Here is an 18,019-nt window from a genome sequence, read left to right as displayed (position 1 = left end):
GAAAAGACTGAAAAGGCTAATGAACCGTTTTCGGATCAGCGAAGTTAAATTGAGGTGAAGATTACAATTAAATAAAAAATATTATTTTAAAAAATAGAACATATCGCGATGGAAAAGTGAAAAAAGCAAATCAAATAGAAACGACATAATATTTTTTTACAAAAGGGTTACCGTAAGCTGGGGTGACCCTGGCCACCCGGGGCGACTTTGAGCCTTTAATAAAAATAAAAATAAAAGTAATAATATATAAATAGTATATGATTTCTGCATTCTAAATATAATTTCCAGGTCCTATTACAATTTCATAATTTTACAGACATATTGTGGTATAGCAGCAAATATTTACCGTGGAGTTATTTACACATTATTGTTTTTTTATTTTTATTTATTTTAACGGCTGAAAGTCACCCCAGCTTAAGGTACCACAAATCAGGGCCTGAAGGCCACTAGAAGCTAAGGGTTAATGTGTGTATTTTAGTCAGTAGGATAGTATTGTAGTAATCGTTTGTGGTGGAAATTTGATATAATTAGATGATTTACAATTAAAGCTTATTTAAGAAGGCGACAATATTGTAGTCAGTTTAAAAGCGGACGAGCGGAACAGAGTTCCACATGCGAGCAGTTCTAGGAAAGAAGTTTTGTTTATAAAATCCATGTTTAGAGTTAGACATTGATAGAGAGTGGGCGAATTTATTGATGGTAATTTCGGCTAGACGAGTGTTTTTTTTTGTGAAAAATTGACGAGGGGGAGCATAGCTCAGAACTTAGTTGAACACTTGCCATGAAAATAACAATAGAGCAGAGATAGGCTTGAAACGTCTCTTCTGTGGGGGAAAAGATTGCAGAGAAGAGACAAAGTGATCACCTACTAGATTACAAAGTCTGTTTTGAACTTTGTATGGGTAGAAGAGGATGTTTCGAGCAGCTCCTGCCCAGATGTGGCAACAGTACTCCTTCCTAGGACGTATTTTGCTCTCATACAGGTAGACGATTGCATTGGCAGTGAAATATCTACTGAAACGGTAGAATTATCCAACCATTATTCCAGCAACACTGGCAATGGATTTGATATATGTACTCCATTTCAGATTAGTTGTGAAGGTCAAACTCAGAAGCTGTGTTTAAACAAGGAAGCCCGAGAAATGTTCTCCTTGCTTATAAAGGCATAATGTAAAATTTTTATAATTTACACACATTATATGGAATATATAACTGCCCTCTCACAAAAGAAAAAAAAACTAAACAAAAAAACAAACTATACCGGAAAAAACCATCCGAAGTGTTTAAAGGAAGCAAGAAATCGATTACCCAAAAAGCCCACACTATCCAATATTAAAAACGAATTTGAAAATAAATCATTCACTCTATTTCTATGAGGAGACATTTTCTTTCGCTTTGTCATTTTCTATTTCTATATTTCCAGTTGTAATCTTTTCATTCCTCTTTATTATTCAACTTTACTGATGGAGACGTTATTTTGTGTGAGTATGCGTATTGATGATGTGAACATTAGCGAAACGGTTCTCTTTATATTTCCCAAGACAATTGTAAATATTTTTCTCTGTCGCGTAGCTACCATGAAACGGAACATCATGAAGAATTACCTTTCCAGAATCGCCCACCAATGGAAGACATGGCTACGAAATTTATGACTATGAAATTTATTTCCTAACGGAAACATAATATTTCTCTTCAAATCAAATGGCAATACAAACTTTCTTAAGCTTTCCTCGTAAGTCAATAATCCTTACCCTGAAATAGCTCTTAGCCATGATATTTTATTATCCTTCAGTGAGAGAGAGAGAAAAAAAAAACTAGAGCCGAAAAACGAGATATGACGTGATGTTCTTTAAACACCCCCCCCCAAAAAAAAAACAAACAAACACAATAACTAAATATATGTAGATATAAAAAACTTGAAGCACCCCGTTTTTTAAATAACTGGATTTGGCATTAAATAACCAGAAAAAGTTGATATGCCGTAAAAGAAAACAGCCAAACCAAACTGAATTCTAGGTGACTGTATAAAAAGTCTTGCTCGCATCTGATTGCATTAACATGTAAAGACGACTGCCAATAACAGATTTCTCTTACAGAAGGAAATGATAATGCATAGGATGATAGTGTCTTTGAGATCTTAAAAATATCAGGTACGTAATGCATTCCACATTTAAACATAAATTGTTTTTATGTAAAGAATCGAGCATTCTAGACTAGTAACACACACAAAAAAAACAACAACAACTAAAAAACCAAAACCAAAAAACAAACGGTTAAAACTGTCTTGAAGAAGTTGTCTCATAACTAGGGCCATGACACCAGAATATTCTTATAGTTGTTTTGACTCGTGAGTATATATCCAACACATTTAATCAACCGAGAACCACATCATCCTCTATAAATGTAATTAATTTCTTCATCCTCAATTGGGCCTTTTCTATAGAAAGGGGTCGCTTTTCGCCAATATTTTCGAACGCCATCACCTCTTTTCGATTGTCTTGTCTTAATTTAAACCTACGACACTTCCAGATTAGCGATGGACCCAACAGTAAAGAGGGCATTTTTTGTGTCCTTTTCCTCCTTCGCAGTACGGGTTCGAGCCTGTCTGCCTACTACCACAGTTTTTTTTTGCTTAACACGCGCCTCCAAACGCCCGGGCAAAGCCGGACACCCATGCTAGTCTATAATATAAATCTCACCTGTCCGTTTAAATTTATGTATGTATGTTTGTTTCTTTGTGTATCTGCCAACAAATTATCACGAGATAGGTATCGTTTTGCAGCTCGACCTTTCGGACGACAAATATCGAAAAATTGGACAAAAACATTAATGCCTACACCCTCAACTAGGCACTTTTCTACAGAGAGTGGACGCTTTTTTCGCCGATATTTTCTAAAGTCATCCCCTATTTTCGATTATCTAGCCTTAATTTAAACCTACGTCACTTCCGGTTTGGCGATGGGCGCAACATCAAAGACGTCACGTTTTTTTTTACATTCTTTTCCTCCTTCGTGGTACGGGTTCGTGTCTGCCTGCCTGCTACCATCTTTTTTTTTTTGCGTTCGCAATTTTCTTTTTTTTTTTTGTTGCTCAACCAACACCCTTACGCACACCTCCACTTTCTTTTCCGCCTTCGCGTCACGGGTTCGAGCCTGCCTTCTACCATTTTTTCTTGCTCAACAGACACCTCCAAACACCCGGGCAACAGCGGGAACCAAAGCTAGTTCTATAGAAAGCATATTAGATATCAACAGATACTCATTAGAGAGTTACACACAATGAAAGAGTATGTTCTTGTTCTAGCCCTTTTCATAACACACATCTATCTGGAAAGAGAAATTTATGAATGAGAGGTTAGTCTCTTGAGATCAAAAAGATACTAAAGGATGGAACGATACATTTGTCGCCCTAAAAAGACAACAGTATTCCATTTCCGTTTGAGGAGAACCGGTTTTCTTTTCTTTGTTGCACACCATTTACTAATTGGCCAGTTTTGTACAAATCCTAAGCGCGATAGGAGCCTTCTATCATGTCTGAATGTGACACAATGTTCAACGAACGAGATCACAGATACACCGCTGTACAACTCATGCTCTCTACCAATCAAAGTTGACAACAGGACCATTGCCAGCATCCTCAAAATGCATAGCTGAATTACCATGAATAACAAGGACGTGCCCAGGGTGATGAGAACAAAGTTTCAGGCCAGGGTTATGCTATTTGGTGTGATTTCAAGTGAGGGCCACATTATGCCACCTCACATCTTTGTAGTCAGATTGAAAGCCAACACCAAAGTGTACCTGGATGTGCTAATTAGTGTGGTGATGTCCTGGTGCAATGAGGTGGCCGCTGGCAGATTCTGTGTGTGACAGTAGAACTCGGCGCTGGTCCACAAGTCTAAAGAGACGCAGGCTTCGCTTCAGAAGGGGTGCTACGGCTTTGTACCTTTCTATCACTGCTTCCTTTTTTCCCGCGACCTGAAACCACTGGATTACTTCGTTTGGTCGTACATCGGGAACATCACTAACATAACCTCCCACAACGTTGAGTATTCATCGAGCTCCCGCCGGTACTTGTGAAAAAGGCATTCTCCCAGTTCCGGACCTGTATCGAGGCAGTGAATGAGGCTGAAGACGGCTAAATTAAATAGATATCAGCTCTACTACATAATCATATTATCTGAATTGATGTTTTCAAAATAAGTTTTAAAATAAAATTGTAGCGTTGTTTCTTTTAAAGGCGACAACTTTATCTTCCATTTGATGTCTATTACCTGTATCACTAAACAAACGGTCGATCTTTTATGTTCACCTTCCTAAATTGGGGAACTGAGTTGGAAACAAAACAAAAGACCCGTACTCTATGAAACTTGATTCTAATCTTACAGAGGCAGAAAAGATACTGCATATTGGTTCAAAAATCACCAGTTTATGTTTTTATGCCAAATTTGTATTTTAAATTTTTGTATATTTTCCAGGTGATGTAAGCAACATGCAAGAACACATTTTGTCAGAAACAATGTAGCTGCTTGAAGGACCATTCTACATTTGGGGGCAAAATTTCGACAGACAGGAGATTTGGTAATTGTATACAAAGCCACACTTGTCGATATAGTTCAGACATAATTCCTGACAATTTTCAGAATTTACGGGAACGATTAGAGGAAGACCTTAGAAAATCAACACGCAATTTAAAGAACATTAATTCTGAGGATCCTCTATGATGCCCTTAATCTCCTTACTTACTAAATGAAGATTTTGCAGAGACTAACTATTAAGGAGCCGTTACTTAACCATTGATGGACTCTTCCAGATACTATATTAATTGAGGTCCAAATACTCACGGGGATATGGGTCTCTACGGATATCCGACTTACAACTAATTCTAGCTTACATTACCATTTTCCTCTTATTTTGTAATTTTTTTTAAATATATCTTTAAAACCTAAATCGTGTTACGAGTTGTCGCTCATGGTCCCAATCTGAGTCCACATTTAAAATCGGTGGTAATAAAACAGGATACGGCACACTGCCACTTGAGCGGGCACGTGAATAAAGAGTATGGCTCCATCTCCTTAATATACCCATATATACCCATCATTTTTTTAGCAAACAGAAAATGAGTGTATGGTTTGTCATCAGACAAAATAGCATCATCAGGACAAACTTATTAGAGGAGGAGAATAAGAATTGAGTGACAAGGACACAGACTGTTACACTGCACTCATGCTGAAGAGGAAAAGGAGAGTAATACAGTTATCCACAAAAAATGATTTTTGGAATTCTTTGGCGGCATTTTCCTGATTGACTAGCTGTCCATCGCACTGACTTTCCTTGGTCACCCTACTCCCCTGAATAAAACTCACATGACTACTTCTTCTGGTGGTAACTAGATGAAACGATCTATGATAACAATCTCCAAATCCTGGCAGATTTGAAGGAAAACATAAAGGAAATCAAGCGCATATTAGCTAACATGATAAGACAAGTTACCGATAATTTCAACGTCTGAGTTTCATCAGTTATGACGTCAAAGAATTGCATAGATGTAACATTAAGTATTAACAGTCAGATCATTATTAAGATTTCACTTTCAATCAGAATTGGAGTATACAATTTTCTATCATGCAGCTAATATTTGGTGTAAAAATGTTAAAACAATCATGGGAAAAATCTTGTAGGCAACAAAATTGCTTAATAAGAACCGTGATAACAGTTACAAACAAATAACACAAAGTTCTTAACTAGATAGAGTCCTGGTACTAGGATGTGAAAACTTTAAAAAAATTCTATGCGGTGATGAGATTGTCTAGTTGTGCAAAATTATAATTAATGAACTATTATATACTTCTAGGTCAATATTCGGTCGAAACAGCTATACACGATTTGTTAAAGCCTAATATTTTGAAAAATGAGTAACGATAGGTGTTTGGTTCTTGTAAAATGGTATGGTTAATATATATATATATATATATAATAAAAATTACAATTAAATTTACCAAAATGATCCAAGATGGTAAAGCTAACAAGAAACGAGCGAGTCAGAATCTAAATAGTAGTTGTACGTAAATGGGAGGCGATGTAATCAGAGTGCACGTTGCTATCCAATGTGTCAACTTGCTACTGTCATTAGAAAAATATATATTTCGTTTTAAAACAAATATTCCACGCTTAATATATGATGATAATGTTGTTCATCTATCGCTTGCAGAGGATGACTGATCATGCAATTGTTCTGGGGGTGAAGATGGCTTGTTAGACCAATTAGAGCTTTGAAGTATTTGGCGCATGTTGGACACTTGTGGAATAATTCTGTATCAAAGATGTTTACTGCTCTGTCTTTTCTAATGTCACGTTTTCTCTTGTGTTCTTTATTGTGTACAAATTCTGCAATGGTAGCGCCTTTGTGAAGTGCGTCATACCAGGACATCTGCCGTTGGTTAGTTTTCCCCATGAGTTAGAATACAAACCGAACTATTTGAGATTGTCGTTGAACCGTTTCTGCTGTCCACTTCTTGCAGGTCTTTTTTTCTTTTGGGCAGTTCACCGTAAAGGAGATATTTGGGAGCTTTGAATCAGGCATAGATGACCTGCCCAACGAACCTAACACTACTGTAACATGTAACTTGTTACGTAATATATAGATGACAGCAGACAATACTTATCCATACCGACTGATGAAATAGAAAATAAGCAACACCATAGATTCATAGCGATTTGACGTAGACCATGTTTAAAACAACGGGACGATATACATTTACGTATGTTCTGCTGTGATGACATTTTTGATTGATCGGCACTTAGATAATTTTCCCGATTTTGTTTTTACATCGATAACAAAAATCTGACACACGGAAACACTCACACATATTTTTCACAGCAAAAGTAGGTTATATTCATCGCAGTCGAGGATGCGTCCGCGACACAGTCTGACATAATCTTGCCTATTTTTGTGTATTGGATGGCCCCGAATCTGTCGAGATAAGGTAGGGTTCTGGGTAGTAATATGTGGTCCACATTCTCAAGTCGTTGCTTCCCGTCTTTCAAGTGGAGTAAGTTTCTTTAGGGCCGATGGCTTGACTTTCCTTATTTCCGACCTTGTGCTACATGAGTAAGTTTACTGCTTGCTGCATTAGGCTCCCCTACCGGTAAATACCGAAGGAGTTGCTTATGCATTTTCTAAGAGGCTGGATTGCTTTTCCTGTAGGGGAAAGGTGATTAAAGTTTTTAAATAAGTGAAATGAATTGGATCTTCACGATCGCCTCGTCAGTAACCATGACAACCGTGTTCACCCCACTTCCATTTCTCATTCCCTTACTGTTTTCACACACTCCTCTATATTATTATGTTATCCTCTCCTCCTTACCACTTCCTGTAACTAAAACTACCCTTTCAACTCTCCCTTCTTAACTCCTCCCCCTTCTTTTAACAGAAACGTGACCTTCGGAATCAATTTAAACCCATAAGAACTTTAATTTTTGCCTATTGCCAGTCATGGCAAATTTTCTCTCCTCAAAATTTGAAAAGGTCTGGACCCTTTTTAATTTTTGTATCTTAATTTTTCTTGCCTGATGATATGTAATATGATTGAAACGGTCTGCACATCGTAGCGAGATATGACTGTATTTACATTAAAAAAATATAATTTGCTCTCTTATGATTGAGCACTATCAACGATCTTTGTTGAAATTCAATTATTTCCAATTTTTCGATATCTTTCTTACCGGATATATATATATATATATATATATATATATATATATATATATATATATATATATATATATATAATGTTCCCTATAGATAAAAGGTTAAAAAATGACAAAAAAGTTAAACTTGCTTTTATATATAACCCCAGGAAGACAATAAAAGTACTCTGGCATTTTTAAGTGCCCTTATATGAATACTACAGTATCTCGTATTTTGATAAATTGTTAATCATATGTATAAAATTTTTATGGAAAGACGAAAGAAGTGTTCTCAAATCTCTACGTGTCTCTTAATGTGCTGATTTTCTATTATCTCACTCACACGCTGTTTAGATTTCAAGTATGTGCATCACATTTTAATGAAATTAAAGCCACAAGCGTAATATACTAATTTAAAGGGTTTTCCTGCATGTCAGCCCGTCCTTCCGATTAAATTAGGAAGCGAATCAGGCGAGTGCAGTACAAAAAGAGAATAATACCGTGTTATTCGCATATTAAAAAAGAATATTGTATGCCTCATTATATCCCAACCAACGTCGGGTCTTCCTACTAGTACAATTTTAAAACAACAACAACAAACTATATATATATATATATATATATATATATATATATATATATATATATATTGGGGAGGACTCAAAGTTCTAAAAACATTTAAACACCTGATGAATTTCTTCTGTCGGCATGAACGTTTCACTATGAAGATAAATTAGACTCTCAAATTTAATGTTTTTAGATTAAGATTCCAACGAAAAAAAAAGAAAAGATGCCGAAAATTACATTCGCCTAAACATTAAGATAGCACTGTTATCTCCTGCTCGTGGACGAACTTTGAAAGGTGTGAAAAAAAAGGCATTTGCTGTCATAATACGCGAGAGCAGATACACTTGGTGTCAAACAACACTAAATGTCTATCAATAAAATACTATTTGTATTATCTAGAAAAGGGAGAATATTTCTCAACCTATATACTCAAAGAACCTTTGATCTACACTCTTGAAATCTGTCATAGAAGGTATTCAGACAAGTGGAAATATTTTAATTGGTTTTCATCCGGAAAATAAGAGCTGTTAAAGGGTCAAAATCGAAAAACTGGGACGTGGGGTCGTCGTATTTTTATCTATTTGTAATGCGCATGCGTGAATACTTCACATAAAATTACCTTATGTTAAGAATAAGACGATTCGAAAAAAAAAACTGTTAAAAGATCGTTTCAAGCTGGCCTAATGATTATCGTACCAAACTCATTGTCTTTAGGTTTTGGTTTCGATCTCAGCTCGAATACTTTTTTTTTATTACAAGAAGTGAACTGTTTAGAAAAAATGTAATACATACATGTCTATGTCTCAGTTTCTTTCTGTTTTTTTTTAATTCATTTTTAAAGGAATTTAACGTTACGTTTAATACATACGGTATTTGTGTTTATGATAAGAAATCTTCATTAATTAAAATATGTTTGTGCGTTATATATGACCGGGCAACGCCTGGCGCCTCCTAGTAATATAATATATTTATTTGATATAAAAATATAATACAAGTTATCAATCGTCATCTCCAAAATTCTGAAACTCAATCAATATATCAAATCGGTCGAGATCTGAATTTATACAAAAATGAAAATGACTCGACGCTTTTCCCGCTTTATTAAAAACATCACGCAATTTTAAATTCTAACGACTTTGGTTATTGTCATAACAGTCATTTTGAAGATACACCTGAAGAAGGTCGAGCGTTACATCAGGCGAAACATTGTGAGAAGAACAACCGATATGAGAACAACAGTCCGAACATTCCAAATAATACAAATCTTCATCTAGTTTGCGATTATTAGTTTGTTTTTTATTCCAAATAAAATGACAAATAATCGATTTAATACAGCGGAAGTTGTGATCCGAAGTGCCGATCAGAAACTTTTAGTATATTAAATTAGGCGAGTAATTTGATTAATGAATTCTAAGTCGTTAGTTAATTAATTAATTACTTTAACCTAACAAGAATGTAACCGCCGGCTCCAGCATTCGATCTTCGTCTCCATCTCCAACTGTGGCGAGGTATTGTAGTTTCATTGTCTACCTGCTCAGACAATAAGATTAACAAAACATTGAATAGAGAGATAGATTGAAACGTTTAAGCAATTCAACGCAGGTACTTTTAATCTTTAATTTTTTAATTAGATTTCATTGAATGAAACCATGTCCATGCTTTGCGTGAGTATGTTTTGCGGCATATCAACCCATTTTCGGATTTCTAAATTACTTACTGTAAATGATACTTTAGGAAATGACAGTTGTAAAGTGATTTAACGACACGGACTGAAAGCCTGTCCGTTCGCCCTACAGAAACACTTTCATTTGGGATATTAAGAACCTTAATGCGGTTCCTTCTATAAGTATAAAAGAAAGAATTCTATTAAGAACATACCCGGAAAATCAATGCCAACAATATAATTATCGGACTCATACGAAATGAATAAATGAATGAACGGTGCTTTTTATATGATTAAACTATACGTGGCATAGATTAGTTTCTAGAGACAATGAATTCTCTCTGAGGGTGACTGTTTTTGGAGTCTGTTGAAGCAAGGATTACAGAATCCTCAACCACACATCTCCTAAACCGGCGTTATCGGAATCATAGAAAAAGAGAAGTTACAAAATAACCTTAAACAATCTCCAGATAAGCAGAGACTCTTTCCACATACAGCACCAGACTAATGAGCACTTTATACCAGGTTGATAGCTGGATCTAATTATAAATTTTGGCTACTGTGTGTGTGTGTGTGTGTGACGCGGTTAATCTCAGCCTACAGGCAACCCACCCAGGCAAGTTATGTACCGAAATGAAGCTTATGATCCAGCGGATGTTTTAGTGATATTTATATCCATGTTTGGTGTATAGAAATGCAAAAACAAAAAAAAATGCAAAAAATGCAAAAGAAAAATAACGATTTACTAAACAACGTTTTATCTACTGGATATTTTTCCGGTATTCACCGGAAGTTATTATCTCCCTTAGTAAGTTCGATTTACTGTGTGTGTGTGTGTTTGTGTGTGTGACGCGGTGTATGGAAATAAAAAAAAATGCAAAAAATAACGATTTACTAAAAACAACGTTTTATTTACTTGATATTTTTCCGGTACAAGGAAATTGTATGTTCAAATGTGTACTCATTTTTTTTGTATTAAATACAACACCATATTAATACCTAACTCTGCATCTAACGGATGCCATAACATTTAGTCTGTTATACCTAACTAAAAAGAGTTCATACAAATTTTCAGCCATATTGGCATAATTTAACAGAGCCGTGTACAAAGTGACGTCATGGTAGGGAAAAAGAAAAATATACATAAAATAAAACATGCGCACATAAGGACGTTCGAAAGGGCAGAGATCAGAGAGAAGGTGCACGATCACGTTTTATTCGGGAAAGTACCTGTAAATAAATGTCTTTTTACATCGGAAAAATGAGTCTAGTTATTACTTGTACTATGTTCCTTGTGACGTATCCTGCTACAACGTGTTGGATCCCGAGCGTCTACGTGTTGACACATGTGTAAACATCTATTATATTACACTAATGGTTTCAGAGAGTGTAACGAAGACAGATAAGTAGACAAACACAAACTAAAAAAAAATATAATACAAATTATTAATCTTATTACTATCATTATTAGCAGGGTGACCCAACGTTGCCTGAAATTGAATAATAATCAACGAATGTTTCACACTTCTATTTTTTATTGTCATCGAAATCGGTGAAAGCATCCATTTTTTTAATCAAATCGATTTATTGCCTGGTCTAGTTGATAACCCTTCGCAGTGAACCAGGGGGAAGCTTCACATGCCCCACGTAGGGCCTTAATTCACAATATATTGTAGCCTACATTGCACTGTAGAGAATCTACTGTTTATTTAATAAAATTATTTTTATATATAATGGCTTCATTTGAAGTTCAAACGCAAAAGTCAAGTATCATACTTCACTTGTGCGTTAAACAAAAAACATTTATTTCGAACGCGCACCAGTTATATATTAAACCGTTGATTTAATATTTCGAGCATTTCGATTTGTTTTGTAATAAAACTTTTCAAATGCACTCTGATGTTAGGTTGTGTAAGGTGTTAACTTTAGTCTAAATCACCTGTTCCTCCTTTCATCGGATTATTTCGATTATCGCTAATTATTTAATATATTCTGATACAATACCTATCTAAGAACACTGCAAGGCACATAAAGTACCTTCGTGTGAAATCTCATAAGTCCACATGGAACAATCATACGGACACACAAACACACAGCAAAGTCCGTCTTTTATAATAGTAGATATTATTATTATTATTATTATTATTATTTGAACGTGTATTTATAATTAAAAAATGTCTTCATTTCAATGTAATAATTATGAGTTATGAGCGATACCGAGATTAAGATATTATTCGGTCAATCCCATCAGCCATGTTTGTGGTGTCAATGTTACATAAAAATGCCGTCCGCTTCGCCGAATCAAAGCTAAAACATGAAATCATTTCCTTTATTTTTGCGTTCGTTATTACCGCCAGTAATTCTGTTGTAAGAGCCTTTCAGAGATGAGACAAAAACTCAAAATGAATGCTTCAAGACTTCCAGTTCAATGATTTGACATGGAAGCGCTTTTCCACTTGCGATAAAAGGTTTTTCTTCAAGTAATATTTTTAAATGATTCCTCTACGCGGGGTTCTCTTTACGTTTTTTCTCTCTTTATTTTGTTGCCCTGAACGAATTTGATAAATATTTACAATAAAATACAGTATGAATTTTATGTTGCAAGGATTTTAAGAAATTATTAAATAAAATGAATTGAATAATGAAATAGATCTATACTATACTAGCAGTTCAGCCTTGCTTTGCTCGGGCCCTATATACTGTTCATTACTTTATTTGCACATTATATATATATATTAAAAAAGTTTGACTCATGTCCAGGAAACCTACATCTAAGATTTCAAATGTTTAGACCCAAAATTGGTGGAGGAGTTTCGTAGAGTCTACAAAGATCAACTCTTTCAACTTTGACATCTTGGCAGACAAATTTTCACCCTAAAACTTATTAAAAAGCTTGCTGCATGTCTGAATACCCTTTATATAAAATTTCGAATGTTTAGCCCCACATATTGCTGAATAGTTTGCTAGAGACTTCAAGGATCAAATCTTTTGAACTTTAAATCTTTGGTAGTCAAATTCTCGTCCCAAACTGATGAAAAAGCTTGCCATATGTCTGAATACACTTAATGTAAAATTTCAAATGTTTAAACCAAGATTTGGCTGAGAGGTCAATTTTTTTTTAAAAGTTTGACGCCAAATTTGACTCCTTAACATTTGTTTGTGGCTCAAATCAAGTTAAAAATTCGATCCATATCCAAGGAACCTACACCTAAAATTTCAAGTGTTTAGACCCCAAATAAGCGGAGGAGTTTGGCAGAGTTTTCAAAGGTCAAATCGTTGAACTTTGGCTCCTTGACAGCCAAATTTCTGGCCCCAAACCGATTAAAACCATTTTCTCAAATGTCAATACCCTTTATGTCAAATCTCAACGTAGTAATTTGGTAGGGAAATTTACATACACAGACAACTTCACTTTTATAAATATATAGATTTAGATAAACAAAAGTAAAAATACAACCGCATCCCCACAAAAGAAACTGCGGATTGTAATAAATAACCGTTTAATCACACAATACCTAGAAGTTCATAAAATATTATTTTCCTATATTTGAGCGCCCACATAAACTCGCACAGTAGATAAAGGTGTCTAGGTTGTTTACGGCACGAAATTAAAACCTGAACATATCTAGTTCGAATAAGATTCGTTCCACAGAAACACTTTCATCGAACCCACACGTGATCTTGAACGCATGAACGTTTTTTTTTTAAGAAAGCCAAAAACGATATCATTATTTCTTTTCTTTAAAATTATTATTTACTAGCAGACCGCCAGCGTTGTCAAGCCCTAAAATACAATTACATATGATATTTTAATTTATGCGGATTTCGCATTTATTATAATAGAGTGAATTCTATTATTCTATTCTATTATTATATATTATGTTGTACACAAGTAGTGATTTCAAAAGTTAAACAAAAAATATAACTTGGGTGGAATAGGCTAGAATCGAAACAAAAAAAATACTGCTCCAGCGTAAATCGTCACCGTTTGAGCTATCGTCACATATTTCTTTTACAAAGAAATCACCACTTATTAAGGCCAGAAGGCTACCTGAGAATACGGGTAAATGAATGTGTCGTAATCGTTAATGACTTTGATTGGGCAAAGACAGAGAATAAATAGTAAAAATTATACCGATTTTAAATGTATATATTTGCGCATATGTACAAAAACTACGTTTAGTCGACTTTCGCCTGCCAAGTTCGAATTTGTCCAATTTTGACCCCTTAGCAGCTATTTTTAACGGCTAAAAGTCCAGAAAACAACGGTCTACAAAAATGCCATCATTTGATCTACCTCACATAGCTCTGCGACCTTCCGTCTCTGAGGAGATGCGCTTTAAATTAGTGGAGTCAGACAGACACACAGACGTAGTTAGTTTTATAAATTAGATTTTCCTTAAAGAAATGAATAAGCAAGCTTTCAGCGATATAATGCCCTTTCCTATAGTGTTTCTTAAAATATTTTTTCCGTCAGAGTGTTTTTTATTTATTCCCAAGTAACACTGAGTTGCCTTTGTAGTTAGCTCATATGTGCTCAGCTGACGTCATAATTTGTTCAAATTTCATATGACGTCATTTTAAGTTTAAATTTCAGTTACAGAATATGACGTCACTTTATACCACATATATTATTTTTTGTTAAAAGATTACATTTAAACTTAATTTATACACGACACTGAAAAAAGCGTAGATATATTACACAAATCGGATTAATATGAACAGATTTGTAGTAATAACTGTTCAAACATGAAACCAAATCGCAAAGATTTTTTTAAAGAATTCTATGCGCAAAGTATTACATACAACGTAAATATATTATTGTATTTAATCATATTTAGAAAGCATACAGATATATTAAAAAAATAATATTTCAGGTAAAATGATCGTAAAAATCTCTCCATCTGAAACCCAATGTAACAGAGTTAAAGGAGAAATACATGTTATGTAGCAAAGTGAATGTGTATAAACAGTATCTATATAATAGATGTCTCTTATAACATTGTGATACATACAGTGTGTGAGGTCTAGTTGTAAAAATTTTCTTGTATTATTGTGTTATTATTGTTGCTATCTGTTTATTTGTGTATCCATTTATGTATTTGTTTATCTAACCACCTATATCTATCTCTCTAGCTAGCAGACTATCTGTCTATATAATAACAATCTGTGTAGTGATAAGTGGATAACGGAGATTGAAATCGCCATATTTTGACACGTTGTCAAAAATGTCAAACTGTGCCCTGATCAAGTTTGCACCGGAACGTATCCGAACAAGTAATCAGACGTGACGTGTTGCATGTCATGTGTTCCGGTTTGCACACGCACCGTTGAGTTGGATTTGAGATACCAAGAGGGCAGGTAGTTAAAATGGATCTCTCCACGAGGGAGGAGAAGTCTCAGAATGGAGACGTAGAAGAACCCCCCCCCTATATAACAGTTGTGTCTGTATGTGTGGGCGTTTCGCATATAATAAAACAGTTTATTAACATTCAGTCTGTGTAGGGTACAAGCGTCTTTCTGTTATGTCTTGGTCTATTCTCATTATTCAAATTTATCTCAGTTAAAAAGGAAACCAAACAAAAATAGGTTATATATTTGATATAACTTTATTCTTGAGTACCGATCGGGACAGCAAGACGTAATTTTCTACATTATTCGTCGATCGAATTTCACCCAGCTTCCAAAACTCGGAGACGATATTGTTTGTGTTTACTTATTTGACGTTTCCAGTTTCTCTCCAAACTCTAACTAAACTGATTATGCATACTACCAAGCTATCTCGTTACGTCATTAACTTCACTTGTTGACTAACACATCAATTGAATGACTTACCTTCGTCACGTATTTTATTGATGTTTTAATATATATATTTTTGTTTTTAACATTCCTACGTAAACTTTCCTGTGAACTATTAAATATAAATATCTCAACATTAATTTTCTATCCAAACAAATGCAACCAAAATCGACTATTATAAAACTCATCACAATAATTACTTTCAGGTGTTTTCCAGTAGAATAATAACATAACATAAAGAGGTTACTTAAAAATGACATATATAAGAATAAGTAGGTTATCGTGGCAAGGAAGTGAAGCAGCAAATTGGAAAATATATAGAATACGTGGCAGAGATCACTTTTGGGTCTGTGAATGAAACAGGTATATTTCACGCGTATTCTTTAGCTCCTCGTAGGGAGAGAATAATATATTTACAATTCGTATTATTTGGATTCTTCGAAGTACTGTTCTCATCTTAAGTGGAATTTTCATAACGTTTCGGTTAATGTAATCTCTTTAGGTGTGTCTTGTTAAACATGGGAATTTGGACTGAATCTCCAACTGAACCTTCTATTTAATTCACACGAGTAGCATTCTCTCGTTCCGTCAGCCATTACTGGATAGAGGTCCTAAGTAATTCGCAGCTTTATTTGAGAATTGAATCTTCAACCTTCAAGAGAATATCAATTTTACAATTGATTTTTCTAAGTATTCAAATCACTACGACAATGTCCTTGCGACAAGATACACTCGAAGAAGGTCGGAGGTAGTAAACCATGAGTGAAATTAAAAACTGACTTTATTTTTACTACCTATTTTTGATAATTTGACTTTACTTTTTTCCCGCCATAAAATATTTGTGGCGGAAAAAAATAAATTATTTCTTTTTATTTTCCAAAAAATAATTTGCGGTGGTAAAATACAAAGAAACGTCACGAATTTTACAGTTAAAGCACAGGTAGATTTTATTTATAAAACTAGCAGGAAGACCCGATGTTGCCCGGGATAGAATGATGATCAACAAATGTTTATTTTTCCCATATTTTTGTTGTCATCGAAATCGGTGAAATCGTTCATTTTTCAATTAAATCGATTGATTGCCTGCACCGAGAGGAAGCCTCACATGCCCCTCAAAAGTGACTTAGTCTACAATACACTGCAGTCTACGTTACACTGTTGATTTTATAAAATCATTTTATAAATAATGGCTTAACGTTTAAAATGCAAAAGTCAAGTATAATGCTTCAATTATGCTCTAAAACGAAACATTAATTTCAATCGCACCTTTGTCACACCAAAGAATCTACTGTTTATTTTATACGCTTAGCCTTACTGCTTGTGCGTTGAAAATAGCTTGAATGTAATTCATAAATGAGAAAGTCAAGTGTCTTGGTGTAATTTTGTTTTAAAGAGAAACATTCATTCCGAACACGCCCCCGTCATATAAAATAACCTACTTTTGATTTTATACGTCGAGTCTTTTTGCTTGTGTACTAATAAAACTTCTCACATGCACTTGTGATGTTAGGCTGTGTAGGGTGTTATTTTTTATCAAAATGGCCCGTTCCTCTTTTAATCAGATTTTTCGATTATCGATACTTATCGAAGATATTCCGATACATCATCTATCTAAGAAAACTGCCAGGCACATAAAGTACCTTCGTGTGAAATCTCATAAAAATTGGCCCAACCGTTTTCGAGTCCATAGGAAACAAACTCAAACAGACACATACACAGACAGCGTTCTATTTATATAACAGTAGCGATAGAGATTAGGCGTTTATTTAAGAATCTCTTGTGAAGTTTGATGAAACTTCAAATCAGAGTGGTTCATCAATAAGCAATGGAAGATAAATTGTAATGTAAAAGATAGAGAACAGCTAAATAAAATTTATGGCCAATTGCAAAATATACAATTGCATTTTTCTTCAAATATCACTCAATCGCAGAACTAATATTTTAGCATGTACTTGGTGCTATTGAAGTACATCATAAAAAGCTTTATTGAAATTAGTGTAAACTAAGCATTAGCATTTAAATTACAAGCTGATGTTATATTTATTGTGCTTCTTGTTGATGCTAAAAGTGACGGGTGCCATACTGTGAATAAAAGAAAACGGTTAATTATATTAGAGCATCGTGAAAATGCGAAATTCAAAAGAATAAAATGAAACGCGTAGAACTTTGAACTTTCGACATCCTTAAGCCGGAGTCGTTTTTGCCATTCGCTCAAACGAGACTACAATTAAAAATATAATTAGTATATATAATTTCAACTACACTTTTTAGATTGCATAAATATTTGCATGAGTAAAGCTTA

At 34.5% G+C, this 18,019-nt stretch overlaps 1 protein-coding gene across 1 annotated transcript in view; it reads right to left on the bottom strand.

Moving 5' to 3' along the window:
• The window catches only part of LOC145241167 (neuronal acetylcholine receptor subunit alpha-10-like), a 388,541-nt gene that overhangs the window by 327,364 nt on the left and 43,158 nt on the right, over positions 1 to 18,019 (bottom strand). The window lies entirely within an intron of this gene.

Source organism: Euprymna scolopes, chromosome 2 (assembly GCF_053919585.1).
Source record: "Euprymna scolopes isolate OS-2025 chromosome 2, ASM5391958v1, whole genome shotgun sequence".
Taxonomy (NCBI): domain Eukaryota; kingdom Metazoa; phylum Mollusca; class Cephalopoda; order Sepiida; family Sepiolidae; genus Euprymna; species Euprymna scolopes.
The sequence above is the reverse complement of the archived record's forward strand: the minus strand, read 5'-3'. Positions and strand labels throughout refer to the sequence as shown.